The sequence below is a fragment of the Macaca nemestrina genome, chromosome 20 (assembly GCF_043159975.1).
Source record: "Macaca nemestrina isolate mMacNem1 chromosome 20, mMacNem.hap1, whole genome shotgun sequence".
Taxonomy (NCBI): Eukaryota; Metazoa; Chordata; class Mammalia; order Primates; family Cercopithecidae; genus Macaca; species Macaca nemestrina.
Genome location: NC_092144.1, coordinates 368,340 through 385,078, shown reverse-complemented (window position 1 = coordinate 385,078; position 16,739 = coordinate 368,340). Strand labels below are relative to the sequence as shown.

The following is a 16,739-nucleotide window of genomic DNA, read 5'->3' as shown; positions in this document are numbered from 1 at the left end:
TTGGACGTTTTTCTAATATGTAGGTAAGGTTAATTTTTTTATTTCATTATTATTTCTTTTTGAGATGGAGTCTCACTCTGTTGCCCAGGCTGGAGTGCAGTGGTGCGATCTCGGCTCACTGCAACCTCCGCCCCCTGGGTTTAAGCGATTCTCCTGCCTCAGCCTTCCGAGTAGCTGGGACTACAGGTAAACGCCACTACATCCAGCTAATTCTTTGTATTTTTAGTAGAGACAGGGTTTCACCATGTTGGCTAGGCTGGTCTTGAACTCCTGACCTCATGATTTGCCTGCCTCGGCCTCTCAAAGTGCTGGGATTACAGGCATGAGCCACTGCACCCGGTCAGGTAAGTTTCATTTGTATGTGTTGTCCTGTGATTAATGGACCAGTGAATAATGATTGTGAATTCTTGGGATTGTCTTACTAGCCTCATTTGGCAAATTTTGATTATCCCTTGTCCATTATACATATCCCACCTATTTTTCTTAAATGAAAAACTACTCTTGATGTAAAGATATTTATTTTTTGCTAATAATGAGTTGGTATTAATTCCTAAGTACATACAGTTTACCCGGGAGACGGAGCTTGCAGTGCGCTGAGATCACACCACTGCACTCCAGCAAGGGTGAGAGAGCGAGATTCTGTGTCAAAAAAAAAAAAAAAAAAAAAAAAAAAAGGAATAACCTCACTTTTTTAATGTTATACCATTCTCTGCGCTCAAGTTAATCCCTGTTTGGGCCTGTGGGAGCTTACACCATCCTCCTGTATGTAATTAATAACTGATGTCTGGCTTATCTGTTTAGTAATAGATGTTATGTGTTTAACGGTACCAGTAAACATAGGGTGCTAATTCCTTCCTCACCAGTGGGGTGCATGAGACGCTATTGAAACAATTGGCAACACGAATGGAGTGGATCAGCCCTCATGCAGGGCACCAGCTCAACTTGACCTACCTGCTGTGGGCTGACTGTTCCGTAGCACATCAGCAGTCACCTGGGTCAGAACCGTGAGCTGACGATGGGCGTTCCTTTTGGTCTGCACAGTGTTTTGTGGTCTTCAGGTGTTGTCATCTTCTTCCACACTAAAATGCTCTCATCTCCTAGACATCAGTGTTTAACTGCACCCCAGCATGACCTTTGGCCTGTGCTTAGCAGGCAGTTTTGAGGCCCTGGCTTATGAATGCACAAAAGCATAGCACATAAGCCAACACTTAAGTCCTAATTAGCAAGAATCAGGCTGTATCTCTGTAGTCCCTGCATCTGCTCTGGTCACCATCTCTGTGTGCTTAGGGCAGCCATGTGAACATTATTAATTATTTTACACTCCAAGACAATAGTTATTATGTAAGCAGAAGTAGTGGCCTTGTTTGCTTCTTGTGCTGCTGTTCCCCTTGCTGCTGTACCATACACCCTCCTGATGAGGTGTACATCTATGGTGCCTCATGGTTCAGGCACTGCTGAGTAAAGAAAATGGGAAGAAATAGTTTGATATTAGCCCCTACCGAAGCATATGAAGAAGCGTCTCAGCTGCTTTCATTGAAAAATTCCTGACCAGTGTGTGGGCTTTTCTTATAACTGCTGCTTATCAGCATGTCAAAAGTCTCATCTTCGGACTGCAAGTCCTGACGGCCTTAGTTATAGTGGCCTTACTGCATGTGGAGCTAACCCCAGGAAGATGGAGTGACACTCTCTGGAGGATTAGGTGGTCTCCTCCAATGTGGGTTGATGGGCTTCTGAACTCTTTCCTTTAACCATGCAGAGAGTGTACACTGCCAGTGATCATGTGCCACAACTCTATAGATGTAGAAATTCAAAATATTCTGAAATAGTTTCCATTGAAAGGAAATAGAAAAGCGGTCTGGTGCCACGCTCCAGTTAAGAGAACTAGTAGATGGCTCACAAGAACACTCTGTCGCTACTGTCTGTGCCTCTGTCACAGCAAATATCCTGATCCTTCAGTTTTAAGGGTGCAGGGCCATTTTCCTCCCTTTCTTACTGGTAGTTCTCAAGATTACTGTATGATATGCTGGGAAGGCAATATCCTGATAATCAAGTGACATTGGTCAGAACAGCCCAGGCTCTGTTATAGTCCCTGCTCGAAACAGAATGGCCTTTAATGTTTGTGTCCAGCAATCACATCCTGGGAGAAAACCCAATGTGGGCTGCTTTCTGGGGTCCCTCAGTTGTAGTGCGAGTGAAGCATTTATAGTCAAAACTCCATCCATCTGCTCTGGGTAGCCTTCCTGATCTTGTGGTAGTGGTTCATATTGAATCCTAGACTTCTGTTGTCTTTTGTTTGCTATTTGTAAGTAATAAATTCACTTCATGGAATTTATCTATGAATGTATTTGGCCTCATTGTACTCAGAAAAGTTGGTAGCCATTGCACAGTGAACCCGCTTCATAATTGGTGAAAACACCTATGGCCCCCTTGTGCCACAGCAAGGAGGTTCATTCAGCCAAACATAAACTTCATGTTTATAAAACCCTGTAGCACAATTATTACCATGTGGGAGGCCTTTAACAATGGTGATGCTGATTTGAAAAACTCTGAAGGAAGAAATTTACCCAAATGGGTTGGGTACATGGGAGTTCCTCCTAATTCCAAGAAACCCTTACTCCTCTCTACCTAAAAAGAGTGGAGAGGCCGGGTGCGGTGGCTCAGGCCTGTAATCCGAGCACTTTGGGAGGCCGAGGTGGGCAGATCACAAGGTCAGGGGTTCAAGACCAGCCTGACTAACATGGGGAAGCCCCATCTCTACTAAAAATACAAAAATTAGCTGGGCGTGGTGGCAGGCACCTGTAATCCCAGCTACTCGGGAGGCTGAGGCAGGAGAATCGCTTGAACCTGGGAGGCAGAGGTTACAGTGAGTTGAGACAATGCCACTGCACTTCAGCCTAGGTGACAGGGCAAGACTCCGTCTCGGGGGGGGGGGGGAAAGTGGATAAGAACTGAAACAGGTTTAAAATTTCAACTAATTGGAAATGCAAGTTTACAAAAATAATATTTAAAATAAAAGGTTAAATGAGTGCTCATTGAATTTTATGCCTCCACAAAATAGGTTGTGAGTTAACTTCCACATTTATTGAAAGCCACCAAAGTTGGGAAGCCTCCGTGTCTGAAATTCACAGGTGGCTCAAATAAGAATTATACCTGGGGATACCCCAAAGTTTAAATATGGTATCCCCTATGATATTATGAGGAATTACTGTACATAAATCAGGTTGTCTTCCTTTAACTCTGAAAATCATATTATCTTGCCTAAATTCTCCATAACGCATCGCTCTGCAGTATCCTATAGTGGACATGGCTTTTCTGACCAATGAGCACTAAAATTAAGTGTGTGAGACTCACCTATGTTCTTATCAAAATGGAAATTCCTGAATCCCACCAGTTAGAATAACATGACAGAATGTCATATTTGTGGAATATATAAGTTTTCTGTAAGGTTATTAGGTATTGATTCCATTTTATTAATAGATATCAATATATATAGATTACCTATTTCTCCTGTGTTTTAGTATTAATAGATTGTGTCTTTTAATTCATCCAGTTGAATTAAACTTGGTAACTTAGAAAATCATATTGGTAACTTAAGTTACCAAGTTTGTGGGTTATGGAGATTGTAATATTCTTTATGATTTTATCATCCATGGGCTCTCTAATATAAAGGCTTCTTTTAATTCTTAAAGTATTAGGTTGGTGCAAAAGTAATTGTGGTTTTGGACCATGAATTTTAAATTTGTATAACTAGGTTGCAACACATCTTTATTAATCAAAATAGAACCCATTACAATGGGCTGGGCACAGTGGCTCACGCCTGTAATCCCAGCACTTTGGGAGGCTGAGGCAGGCGGATCAGGAGGTCAGGAGTTTGAGACTAGCCTGACCAACATGGTGAAATCCCGTCTCTACTAAAAAGACAAAAAGTAGCCGGGAGTGGTGGCATGTGTCTGTAATCTCAGCTGCTCAAGAGGCTGAGGCAGGAGAATCTCTTGGACCCAGGAGGCAGAGGTTGCGGTGAGCCGAGATTGCACCTTTGCACTCTGGCCTGGATGACAGAGTGAGACTCTGTCAAAAAAAAAAAAAAAAAAAGAAAAAAAAAAAAAAAAAAAAGAAAAAGAAAAGAAACCATTACAATGAATACATTTTTGCCAATGAGAAATAAACTTGTTTATTCTGTGCTTTCAGGGTTGGATGAACTCTTGAAAAGCATTTTCTGCATCCTGCTGGTTGTGTACTTGTTTTCCCTGCAAAAAGTTGTCAAGATGCTTAAAGAAGTGGTAGTTGGTTGGCGGTAGTGGGAGTAGTATCATCATCTCTTCCTTTAGATGACAGGAACAATATCACAGGGTGGGTGTACACCCTGTGTGTTTTTGGAAGCAATGTCATTCTCTCTTCTTTTAGGTTTTAGGATTCATATCACAGGCGGGGTGTACACCCCTTGTTATATTGGATAGAATCTCATTTTCTTTCAACCTGTATCTTTAGAACAATATCCCATGGCAGCTGTCCATCCCTTCAATATTGGTACTAACACCATCTTCTCCTTTCCTGGATATAAGAAACAATATCACAGGAGGGGTGTACACCCCTTGCAATACTGGTAGTAATATCACCTCTCCCCTGTGGTTATTAAGGACAAAATCCCAAGGTGGCTGTATGATTCCTACTTTATTGGCCGTAGTATCATCCACTCACCCCCTGAATAAGAGGAACCATATCACTGAAGAAGTGTCCACCCACTTCGATATTGTCAGCCATGTCATCTTCTTCCCGCCTGGATATTAGGAACGATATCCTAGGGTTGGGGGCTGTGTACACCTACTGCAATATCGAAAGTAAAATCAGCCTCTTTCCCGCTGGATATTAGGAACTCTATCACAGGTGTGTGTGCATCTTCTCGGGTATTGGGAGTACTATGAGCCTCCTCCCCGCTGCATATTAGGAACAATATACCGGGGGCAGAGTGGTTACAGCCCCTGCGATATTGAGAGCAATAGTCTTGTCTTTCCCCTGTACATTAGGGTCTACATCACAGGGGTCTGTACACCTTCTGTGATATTAGGATTAATGTTGTCCTCTCCCCTACTGAATGTCAAAAACAGTATCACAGAAGGGTGTACACCCCCTGCGATATGGCCAGTAATATCATCGTCTCTACCTTTGGATACTAGGAACAACATCACAGAGGGTGTGTACACTCCCCTCTGATATAGGGCATAACGTTATCCTCTCTTCCCCTGGATATTAGGACCGATATCCCTGGTGGTGGGAGGTGGAGTACATTAAGAACAATATCACTGGGTGGGTGTACACCCCCTGTGATATTGGGTGTAGTATCATCCTTGCTTCCCTAGGATATTAAGAACAATATCACAGGAGGGGTGTACCGCCACAGCCCCTGCGTTATTGGGAGCAATAGCATCTTCTCCCCCTCTCAATATAAGGAACAATATCCCAGGGTGGGTGTACATCCCCTGCGATATTGGGCATAATGTCTTCGTTTTCCAACGTGGATATTGGGTGTAGTGTCACAGGGGGGTGTATGCCTTCTTCGATATTGGGAGCAATATCACCCTCTCCCCTCAGGATTGTAGGCAAAATATCAAAGGAGATTTACAACTCATGCGATATGAGCAGTAATATCATCCTCTCCCCACCTAGATGTTAGGAACTGTATCACAGGCTACTGTACATTTCTTGCGATATTGGGAGTCATATCATCCTCTCCCATCATGGATATTAATAACAATATTACAAAGGAGGTGTACACCCCCTGCCATATTGAGAGAAATATGTTGCTCTCCCTTTCGGGATATTAGGAACAATATCGCAGGAGTTGTGTATAACCACTGCGATATTGGGAGTAATATCATCCTCTCTCCCTGAATATAAGAAACAATATCACAGGAGGATGTACATACCCTGTGATATTGGGAGTCACGTCATTTTCTCTCCCTCTGGATATTCAGAACAATATCACAGTGGATATGTACACCCCCTGCGATATTGCCACGAGTATCATCGTCTCCCAGGATATAGGGAACAATATCACAAGGGGGTGTACATCCCCTGCAATACTGGGAGTAATATCTTCCTCTCCCCCGCTGGCTGTTAGGAGCAATGTCACAGAAGGGGTGTACACTCCCTGCTCTATTGGGAGTGATATCTTCCTCTACTTCCCTGGATATTAGGAACAATGTCACTAGGGAGTGTACACCTCCTGCAATATTGAGACTAATATCATCCTCTCGCCCCCGGATGTTAGGAACCATATTGCAGGGGTGGTGTACATCCCCTGCGAAATCGGAAGAAATAACATCCTCTCCACCTTTGGAACACTTTTTAACATAGCTTCGTATGTGGGGAGGACTCGAGTGATTAATCGAATGTTTCATCAGGTGCGGTTCTTCTGTTTCCCAGTTTTGACACAACATTTGGTGAAATTTCCAGAGACTCCTGTGGTCAGCCTCACGGTTTCACTCTGTCACTTTCTAATGCAGTATTCTTTGGGAGTCTTTCAAATTAAGCGCCATCATTTAAAGATAAGTTTTATAATATGCAGTTTCAGGTGAATTCTTTACTTTCATGTCTCAGGCAGTGGCTCCCTACCTGTGAGTAGTCAGAAAGGTTCACACGGTTTTCCAGGGCGACCTTTGCATTTAGTGGAACTATTAAGAGCTCATTCCTGCTTCGGCTGTGATTGACACGCAGTGCGCGTGAGGCCATGTGTGGCTTAGTGTCTTCTGCAGGCTTAGAGGTCACTTTCTGTTCTTCCCCAAGCCTTCTCTGCTGTGCCGAGTGTTCACTGCGGGCGACGGTCACACTGTCTGGCACAGGCCACCGATGCCACAGGGCAGACTCCACGTATCGGAGCCTGCAGAATGGCAGAGTCCGGCCTCCTCGCCGCCCTTCAAGGGGAGCAAAAAGCGCAAGCTTGTTATCAGAGCTGTGCTAGCCCAGAAAGCCTCCGAACAGGTTTAATTTAGGAATCAGCTCCTACCAACTGCCCATGTTTAGGATGTGTTTGAGTTTTTGTGATTTTTCCTGCACTGAAGCTACTGGGCTGGCTCTGAGTCACTGTCATGGGACTTCAGGTTGCCCCGACGGGAAGCGGAGGGGGAGGAGGGCCGCACAGAGGCTTGCGGCTGTGATAATGAAGGGCTTGTTGCCTCTTGGGACAGCGAGTTCAAACTCTTTGTAATTGTCAGCGTAAATAGTGACCCGCTGAGGACATGGCTGTAATTCAGGGTGGCATGGTGGATTGTCATCCTTGATATCAGGTACCTGCCTCTAAAATGACGGTACCCGTAGTGCGGCTCCAGGAGGGCAGCTCCTGCCAAACACACGTGCTCCTGGGCCGGCGCCTGAAGCCACGGTCGTGCTGCCAGCCAGGCCTGCAGCTGTGGGTGCAGCAGGGTCTTCATGGCACTGAGCGCCTCCCTCGTTTGCTTATGGGGCCCAGCCCTCCGTCCCTCCCTGTCCCCAGTGCGGCTTCTCCCAGGGTTCTCCCAGCCCCGTGCACACCTCCGTCTTCACAGCTTCCCTAGTTTTCTCGTGGGCGGCTCAGGTGGGCGCCTGGGCAGGGATCGTGTGTTAGTCGAGTTCTTTCCAGCCTTCCCTGGCTAGTGGCTCAACAGGTTCCTTCAGATGAGTCAGCCAGCTGTGTGCCTGCATGTTCAGGATACTTGTCAGGGGCCTTCCTCAGAGCAAGACCGACACTCACCTCCTCCATAGGACTTTGGAGCCCGTCCTGGAGAGACGCCAGCCACATCCAGAGGGGCCGCCCGGGTCCCCGTGGGCTGGTGGGAGTGACTTCTGAGCCACTCGAGGCCCCACTTTGTGTTCCTACACCCCACAAAGTCACTTAAAGCGCCATGTTCTGGTGCCGTGTGCCTCTCGAGTGTGGCACACAAGCCTGGACGGGGATCTGAGCAGGCGCTGCCTTCCTCAGGCTGCGCTTGTGTTTTAGGGCCCCTGGAACACTCGTGGCTGTGATTCTAGCCACAGTCTCGGCTTCCCTAGAGGGTTTCACCCGCAGCCTGAGGGCCACATCGGCAGCCACCGAGGAGCCAGCAGGTCCGACGTTGGTCTCACTCAGTCCTTCTCGACTTTGGTGACAGAGGAGACAGCAAAACTTCAGCTGGGAGCCCCAGGCCTTCTCTGCTTGGGGCCCTGGGACTGACATAGCACAGATCCTGCCATCCACGTGCTGGGGGCCCCGCTGTGCGTCTCCCTCTTCTGGTCAGGGGCCGCTCCCTTGGGCTGGGCAGCTCCGGGTCCTCGCACTCAGGGGCTCAGGGCGAGTCCTGGATGCAGAGAGGAGAAGGGCGGCGGTTTGAGCCCAACTGTGTTTGCTTCATCTTCTGCCTCTTGTCGCTAAATACATTTGCAAAGTTTTCCAGATGAAAACTCAGAAGGGATTTTTAATGACTGGAATCTGTGAATTCCATGGAAGCCAAGTCTGTCCACCTCTTTCACCCATCTCACTTCTTCCCGTTGGGGCTGATTTTGGCAGCGTTCATAGGGGCAGGGACGCAAGGGATGGTGGCCAGCCCTTGGCCCTGTGTCCCTCCTCTCCTTCCCTCAGCGCCACAGCATTTCGGTGTCATCCCCTTCCCTGCATGTGTCCTCTTGAAAACCAAGTGTGGCTGGAGGGAGATGCCTGTGCCCACTCCCGTGACCTTCCCGGCCAGCCCGGCTGCAGCGGCCCCTGGGCAGGCATCTTTCTGGTGCTGTCTCCGTGCCCCTCCCACCACCTGACGCTCGTGCTCCTGAATCTTCACGGGTGTGCTCCGTGCAGCCACCTCACGGGCTCCCTGGGAAGGAAGACAGTGTCTCACGCTGGTCAGAATGCTCTTCTCTGTCCACTGAATAGTCCAACACAGAATCATTCCTCTGTGATTATTTACGCTTTGTTATGTAGAACTGGAATAAAGAAAAAGTGAATTTAGACATTACAGCCATCAGGTTGAAGCTTAGTAATTGCATTAGGGAATTAAATGGAAGCATTTGAGCTTCTCGAGTTCTAATTCCACATCTTCGTATACCTATCACCCCATACCCAGTGTCTAACAGAGCTCTTGGTCTAGGAGTTTCTTGATAAATGCTTACTGAATTGAACTGGACTGAGCTTAACATTCCCACCCAGAGTTAGAAGCCAGTCCCTGAACAAATTGCATTTAGAACATGAGTTTGACGTTACTGTGGTAAGGGGTATCCTACACGTCATAATTCCTAGTCAATATCGGGTATTTAGTCAAATAGACTCAAGTATAGAGAAGCATAGACCCATCTGGCAAAAGGGCAAGGCACGGTGCTTTAGGTCCAGGTCCCCAATATCAACTATGAAAATAAAATGTCAACTCCAATGACAGCCCTGTCCTCAGCTGGTCACTGTTTACGCTAACAATTATAAACAGCTTGAACTTGCTGTCCTGAGAGGCAACACACCCTCCATTCTCTCTGCAGTGTAGCTGCCTTGGTGGATGGAACATGCCCCTCCTCCCTCCCTCCACCATCCCTCCCTCCCCCCTCCTCTCTCCCTCCTTCCCCCCTCCTCTCTCCCTCCTTCCCCCCTCCTTCTTCCTATCTTCTCTAACTTTTCTCCCCCCACCTTCTCTCCTGGACAAGGGGCAGAAGAGAGGAGACCTCCTGAATCTTCTGCTTCATCCTAGCAGCTTGGGGGCAGCATCAACAGCTGCAATTTGGCTGCCCCAGCAGGTGCCTCAGGGCAGCCTTTCTAATGGGAATCCTGGAATCATGTCTTTCCTTAATGTGTCCTAAAGGCTGGAGGACATGAAGTGAAACAATGCTCCATGCTCAGTCCTGTGATTTTGTGTATTTACTGGACTTACTTTGAAATTTAACTAAATGATACCCAAGGTAGAGCATGAAAAAAAAGAAAAAACAGGCTATGGTGTTTGAAAAACAAACAAAACCGTTTGGTTTGTTGGTTTGTTCTTAGACCTTCACAGGCTCCTAGGTCACACGTTTCAGTTTCTCAGCAAGTGACATTCTCTGCAGAAGCTGTGTCAGTCTCTTCTTTGATGATGTCAGTCACAGCAGAAAGAAACACTCCGTAGGCCCCGTGCTCAGCACCTTGGCGTGAGCTCCTGCCATCTTCTGTTCATGCTCATCACAGCTCTGTGCAGTGGGCATCCTCCTGATCCCTGTGGGAGGATGGAGGATGGAGGCGGAAGGGTGAGTGATGGCAGGATCACATGAGGGGTCTCTCCCGAGGTAGGGAGCGGAACCGGCCCAGGACCTTAGTACCCATCGCATCCTTCTTCCTCCTCCTCTGCCTCTCTGTGACTGTTTGACTCAGGCTGCAGGGACAGACATGAGTATGCGCAGAGCCTGTGTGCACCCCTGGGAATGTGTGCTCATATTGGCAGGGAGGGATGTGAGTGTGTACAGAGCGTGTGTGCACACCTTGGCGGTGTATGCTGGCGTTGGCAGGGACAGATGTGAGCGCGTATGGAATGTGTGTGCACACCTTGGGGATGTGTGCTGGCATTGGCAGGGACAGATGTGTACAGAGCGTGTGTGCACACCTCGGGGTGTGTGCTGTTGTTGGCATGGACAGACGTGAGCGTGTACAGAGCGTGTGTGCACACCTGGGGGTGTGTGCTGGTGTTGACAGGGACAGATGTGTACAGAGCGTCTGTGCACACCTGGGGGTGTGTGCTTATGTTGTTTTGTAACCGGCAAATACGTGGCCCATTGCGTCGGGTGGCCCTGTGCCCATGCTGAGTCCGTCAGTGGCCCTCGGGTTGGGGTCTCCATCTGCCCAGACAGCACTCGAGTGGCTTGAGGTTTCAGATTCTTCCTCTACGGATACTTGGGCCTCCTCAGGACCAAACGTCAGAACCAGCCAACTGCAAACTACAAGAACGTTCAAATGCATCTTCAGTAGGAAAAACAAAAGCAATTGGAAAAATTTTCCAACGTGACCCCGTGGTTAAGCCGTTAGATACTCCAGCCAACAGATTGAGTCACTTTAAAATTCACACCAATTAAAATGGTTGTGAGAGTTGCAGAGCTTTACCGATAAACCTTGAAATAATTGAAGCATTCTGCTCCACTTGCTTACAAACTAGGGTTGGGGATACCTTTCAGTCCAAAGTAGCAACCTTCTAAATCCAGCTTAGATGCGAGGCTCCCACTGACACAGGAAGAGACAGTGGCCCTTGATTATTCTCCTGTGTTCAGATACTGTGTCATTTTTTTTTTTTTTTTTTTTTTTTTGTATCCTGATCATCACTTCTGCTTTTCCAATTCAAACTAAAGGGAGTTTAGTTCTGTTTTGGAGAAGCTGTGGTTAGTGGTTTCTTTTCATGGTTTGCTTAATCTCTTAAGTCTGGTGCTTACATTACCCAAATAGACTTTTCTTTAGTACGACAGTGCCATAACCCAGGGCTTCTCCCTCCATATCTTCTCCCCAGGAGGCTCCCTAGGAATGGGTGCTGGAGATCCAGCCCCTCTCCATGTGCCGTTTTCTTTGAGTCCAAGGTAGCTTTGGCTCAGAAAAGAAAAGAGGCCTCCGGGTTAGGTGCCTCTAACTGCTTGCTTGTGAAATGTTTAATGATAAGGCGACTTCCAAACTAATTTTACACATTGATAGTTGTAGCTTGAAGTATCACCGCAGTCATAAGAACAAGAAACACTCCCATAAAGTAGATTAGCAGAAAAAAGCCATAGAAGTTTAATAAAGCGCAAATAAAATGGTGTTGTAAGAATGTCCAGTGGGAAATGCTCTCAGTCCAGCCAGATCCAGCTGTGGCGTCAGTCCAGCTGTGGCATCCTCCTGTAAAAACATTCAGCCACGTGTGGCCCTGATCGCAATCACTACTCTGAATTGTGATCCAGAATGTTGTTGGGGGCCGATGCTGGGACTGTTCCAGCAGTTGAGTCTGATTGGGCATCATGGTGGTGATGTGCTTAGCGCGGCCAGCTGGGCTGAGTGGTGGCCACCCGTGCACTCTCCACGTGCAGCCGTTATTCTGGTGATGGGGTTGCATGCGGCGCGGCTTGTCCACCTGGGCTATTAAAGTACTGGGAACCCAACCGCGGGCGGGTGCCTCCCGACATGGGAGCTGTCTTTTTTATCCAGGGCCCTCTGGCGCTGCAGACCCTTGCCGCCAGTCTGAGCTCACAAGGAGGTACCGGAGGGCTCTGCTGGGGCATGGAGGTCCCTGAGCAGGTGGTCACTTATTGCTTGTGGAGTGGTCCATGGCCTGTGAGTTTATTCTAGGGGTTTGTGTAGGCGAGGTTAACCAGTTCACAGCTGGGCACTTACCCCTTACACAGGTGACACTAGTTAAAGTGGAATCTATATTAGCTCACACGGGAGTGTGTGAGGAGCTGGGAGGGTGGGGAGGCTTGGCCCTAGCACTAGATCCCGGGCTTCTGACATTTCTGCGTCTTCCAGTTGCGGGGCCGTCAGAGCCGCTGTGGGTCCTGAAGACAGTGGGTGCCATATGGACCAGGGGATGCAGAAGCCTCTAGAGGCTGTGGGAGGCAAGGAGACGGTCGCTTCCCCAGAGCCAGCCCTGCCAAGACTTTGACGTTAGCTGGTGGGGACCTGTTTTGGACTCCAGCTTCCAGAAATATGAGAAAATAAGTCAGTATTTAGGGCGCTAAATTTGGGGTGATTTAGTGGAGAAATAGAAAACTAGCCCACAAAGGTGCACGCATTGAAATGTGCTCTGTCCAGGTGTTCACAGTGGTGTGAGGGGGATGGCATCAGGGTTCTGGGAACTGCAGTTTTACTGAAGGAAGGGGGCTCGCCACGCCTTTCCTCATATAACTGAAGGTATGTATGCCTGCCACACTGCCCAGGAGACAGGGACTAGAATTCTGACTTTATTTCTTATGGGAACCAAGCCACAGTCAGAACACGGTGAGGGCCGAGACGAGCTTCCTGCAGCCTGAACTGGGAAGAGGAATCGCAAGTAGTTTGTGTTTTTCTACACAGACCTGTCCTTTTCAGGTTTTGTTAAGTTTTGGAAAAAGGGAGAAGCCAGGCACACCTCGGCGAAGGACGGTGTTTCTGGAGGTGGTGCGGCTTCAGCCTGAAGGTGGCCGTGTGGTTGGGAGGCTCAGAAACTGCCCTCCAAGGGCACTCATCTATTCCTTATTGCAGTAATACCTCGTTTACAGAAATCCACAGAAATTACAGTGCGGGAGGCTTCTGGTCTGGATGGGTTTGTGTGGACCGAGGTCACGGGGTGTTGTCCCAAGTGCTAATCCTGATCTGGCAGAGGCTCTGTTCCCAAATAATTATTCCGCAGTTTCAGAGCCTATATCTGAGTGATAGTCTTTTTTTTTTTTTTTTTTTTTTTTTTTTTGAGACGGAGTCTCGCTGTGTCACCCAGGCTGGAGTGCAGTGGCCGGATCTCAGCTCACTGCAAGCTCCGCCTCCCGGGTTCACGCCATTCTCCTGCCTCAGCCTCCCGAGTAGCTGGGACTACAGGCGCCTACCACCTCGCCCGGCTAAGTTTTTGTATTTTTAGTAGAGACGGGGTTTCACTGTGTTAGCCAGGATGGTCTCGATCTCCTGACCTCGTGATCCGCCCGTCTCGGCCTCCCAAAGTGCTGGGATTACAGGCTTGAGCCACCGCGCCCGGCCTGAGTGATAGTCTTTTAACTTTGTTGCATAAAAGGAAACAAAGTATGTCTTGAGGGTCTAAAAATCCATGTGGTAATCATGGCTGTAAACTCATACATGGGGCTTTGGGATGGAGTGAAAACCACCGTCACCTGGCGTGGACGCTGCGTGGTATTTTTAGCGTGGTGGCCTGCTCATGCCTTGAACTCTATCTGCAGTGTGAGCAACAGCTGTGCATTTGAGAAATGTGGACAGGTCAGCTTGCTCCTCCAGGGGCCTGCAGGCATCCGGGTGAGGGGCCTGGGATGAGGCCACATCAGTGGGAAGGAGCTTGGTTGTGTCAGCAGATATGTCTGTCTCTACAGGCCCGCAAGCCAGCCAGAACCCAGTTTTCCTTTGGTCATCTAATGCCAGAAAAAACCTGTTTCTTAGAGATTCTCATAATTTATATTAATGAACCATTTGACCGTACATAAAATGTTATAAATGCATGAGGCTTTACAACTTGGCAGATGTGTAACTCACATGTCGTTGTATCAAACTGTTGAAGATATTTGTTTCACTTGAAGGTTGTTAGCATTTTATGTGCAAAGCAAATGCCAGTAGCATTTTGCAGGAGTATTTTGGAATTTTAAACACAGTGGGATAGTGCTGGGTCTCTGGGATACTGGTGAGGTGGACGTGACCTCAAGCTCTTGTAGCTTGCTAGCAGGATTGCTAAATTGTCACAACTGCAGTGCTGGAAAGTCAAAGTGGATTTCTGTAAATGAGGTATTCGTGCAATAAGGAACAGATGAGTGCCCTTGGAGGGCAGTTTCTGAGCCTCCCAGACACCCCAGGAGGAAGTGGGGGACGGGGGCAGTTACCCACCAGAACCTGGACGGTGAAGCTGGGTTTGCTGGTGGCCCTGCTTGGCAGGTCATTACGTGCAATAAGAAACAGGTGAGCGCCCTTGAGAGTGGTTTCTCGGCCCCCTTCAGAACCGCAAGTGGAAGACGCTCCAAGGTGGGGGGTGGGGGTTCGGTTATCCACAGGAGCCTGGATGGTGGAGCTGGGTTTGCTGGTGGTCCTGCGTGGCAGGTCATTACATGCACTAAGGAACAGGTGACTGCCCTTGAGGGCGGTTTCTCGGCCTGCTTCGGAACTGCAAGTGGAAGACGCCCCAAAGTGAGGAGGGGCTGGTGGTCGGTTATCCAGTGGGGCCGGATTTGCTGGTGGCCGCTGCATGGCAGGTCACTGCGTGGAGCGATGGGAGGGGAGTGGAGTGGGAATAGAGGATGCACCCTCCACAGCTGCTGCTGGGAGTTGGCTCTGGTAGCAGAAGGGGCATAGATAGAGGGATTCCCATCAGGGGCAACACGACTGGGGTCCCACGTGTGGTGGATGCCGAGGTGTGGCTATATGTAATCTCAGTCTGCACAGCCGTCCTGGTGAGTGGGTTCAGTTACCTTCCCATCTCACATTTGAGAAATCTCGGGGGCTCACATCACAGCTAGGTGGGTTGGAACTAATGTCTCAGGCAGGACGTTGGCCCCAGAGCCCAGATCTTACCCGCCCCCGCTCTTTTCAGTCCACCAAGCTTGTAGAGAGGGTTGTGTGGTGGTGGGTGGCGGCTGAGAAACCAACACAGTAGAAGGGGGGGGAGGAAATAAACCAGGCAGGAGACACGGGCAGTGCTTGGGAGGTCTGCACGGGGTGTGGGTGTGGGAGACACCTCTGGGCCTGTGAACCCCGTTCTGTGCTCCTGGCTTGCCCAACCTTGGCCCTCAGCCACATGCTGCGTGCTTTAGGTGAAATCTCAGTTGCTCGTGTGGTGCGGGCATCTTTTCTCCCTGGCTTTGCCTCTCTTTAAATCACGGCATCTCAGTGGGGATGGCAGGGTGGTTGGTGGTCCATGGAATTTGCCCTCCACCTCCTCATCCTTGTCCTGTCCTGTCTGGCCTGTTACCTGAATCTGTGTCTCTTCAGAGCCTGCAAATGAGTGGAGGCCACGACAGCCTCTCGCTGACCGACCTCTCAAACTTTTATTCATCAGAATAGTGTTAAATGCTGATTCCTAGGCACCCCCATTGGACTCTACGCCTGCCTGGCATGGGTACTTTGGGGAAGGTACAGAGGGTTGCTGGGCTGTTCCAGGGGGGAATTTGCATTGTTGAATGTCTATTGTGTTCCTTCCAGCACTCTACTTTCCATGCACACGTGGCATCAAACCTGGAAGACCTCTGGGTGCTGTGCTGGTGAGGAAGCCCCGGCTGGACGAGGGGCTGCTGGGGCTCGGACTTGATTCCTGGGCTGGGGGCTGCGGGCTGCGGGCTTATTCTCTTCAGTGGGTCTGCTGATGGGATGCCCTGAGAAGTCCTGCTGTGCACTCAGGGGAAGGTGCAGAGACAGGCTCAGAAAAGACAGACCATGGATTTAAAAATTCCTACTGGAAAATCTTTTATGAGCAAAGTAATTTGCATCTAACTGAAGACAATCATTGCTTGAATAATTGGTTTGTTTACAAAGTTGGTCCTATGAACAGATTAAAGTTTTCATTCATGCCTTATCTATAATGTAAATAGGAGCTATTACCGCAACTTAAATTAGCTTTAAATTTCATATCGGATTGCAGTCCAGATTACAAACGGCTGCTTGATAATCTAATTGATAAAACGGAGGAATTTAGTGCTTGGAACCCAGAGTGAAGGGAACAGAATTGCTTTGGTTTCTCAAAAGGGTGTTGACTGAGTGGTGACCTGGGGTGAAGAGAAGTGGCTAGAGTCATTACACTCGAGGAGATGATCTGCCCCCGCCTTTCTCAGCTGTCTTCTGGACAAAACAAAGGGTGATAAATGGAAGAAATTCAGCACTGAGTTCGTCTATGCCCTGAGCTTCTCATACAGTCATTAATGGGCTGTATCTGTGAAGCCTCCATACAGGCACAAAGGAATTAGGCTAGAGTAAGGCGGCCGGCGACCTCTGGCGTCTGGACCGCGTGTCATTTCCTAAAGCCCTTTTGGGTGAAATGACAGTGGCCATGTCGTTGTTCGGAGGAGTGTAATCTCACGTATGAGATGCAGATTTTAAATGATGCAGATTTTAAACACCAAAGTCAGGAAGCTTGGTGGGAGTGGCTGTCTTCCAA

General features: G+C 48.6%; 1 pseudogene; it reads left to right on the top strand.

Annotated features, from left to right (window-relative positions):
• The first annotated feature begins 6,948 nt into the window (after window positions 1-6,948).
• LOC139360170 (uncharacterized) lies at window positions 6,949-7,985 on the top strand (annotated as a pseudogene).
• Window positions 7,986-16,739: the final 8,754 nt, after the last annotated feature.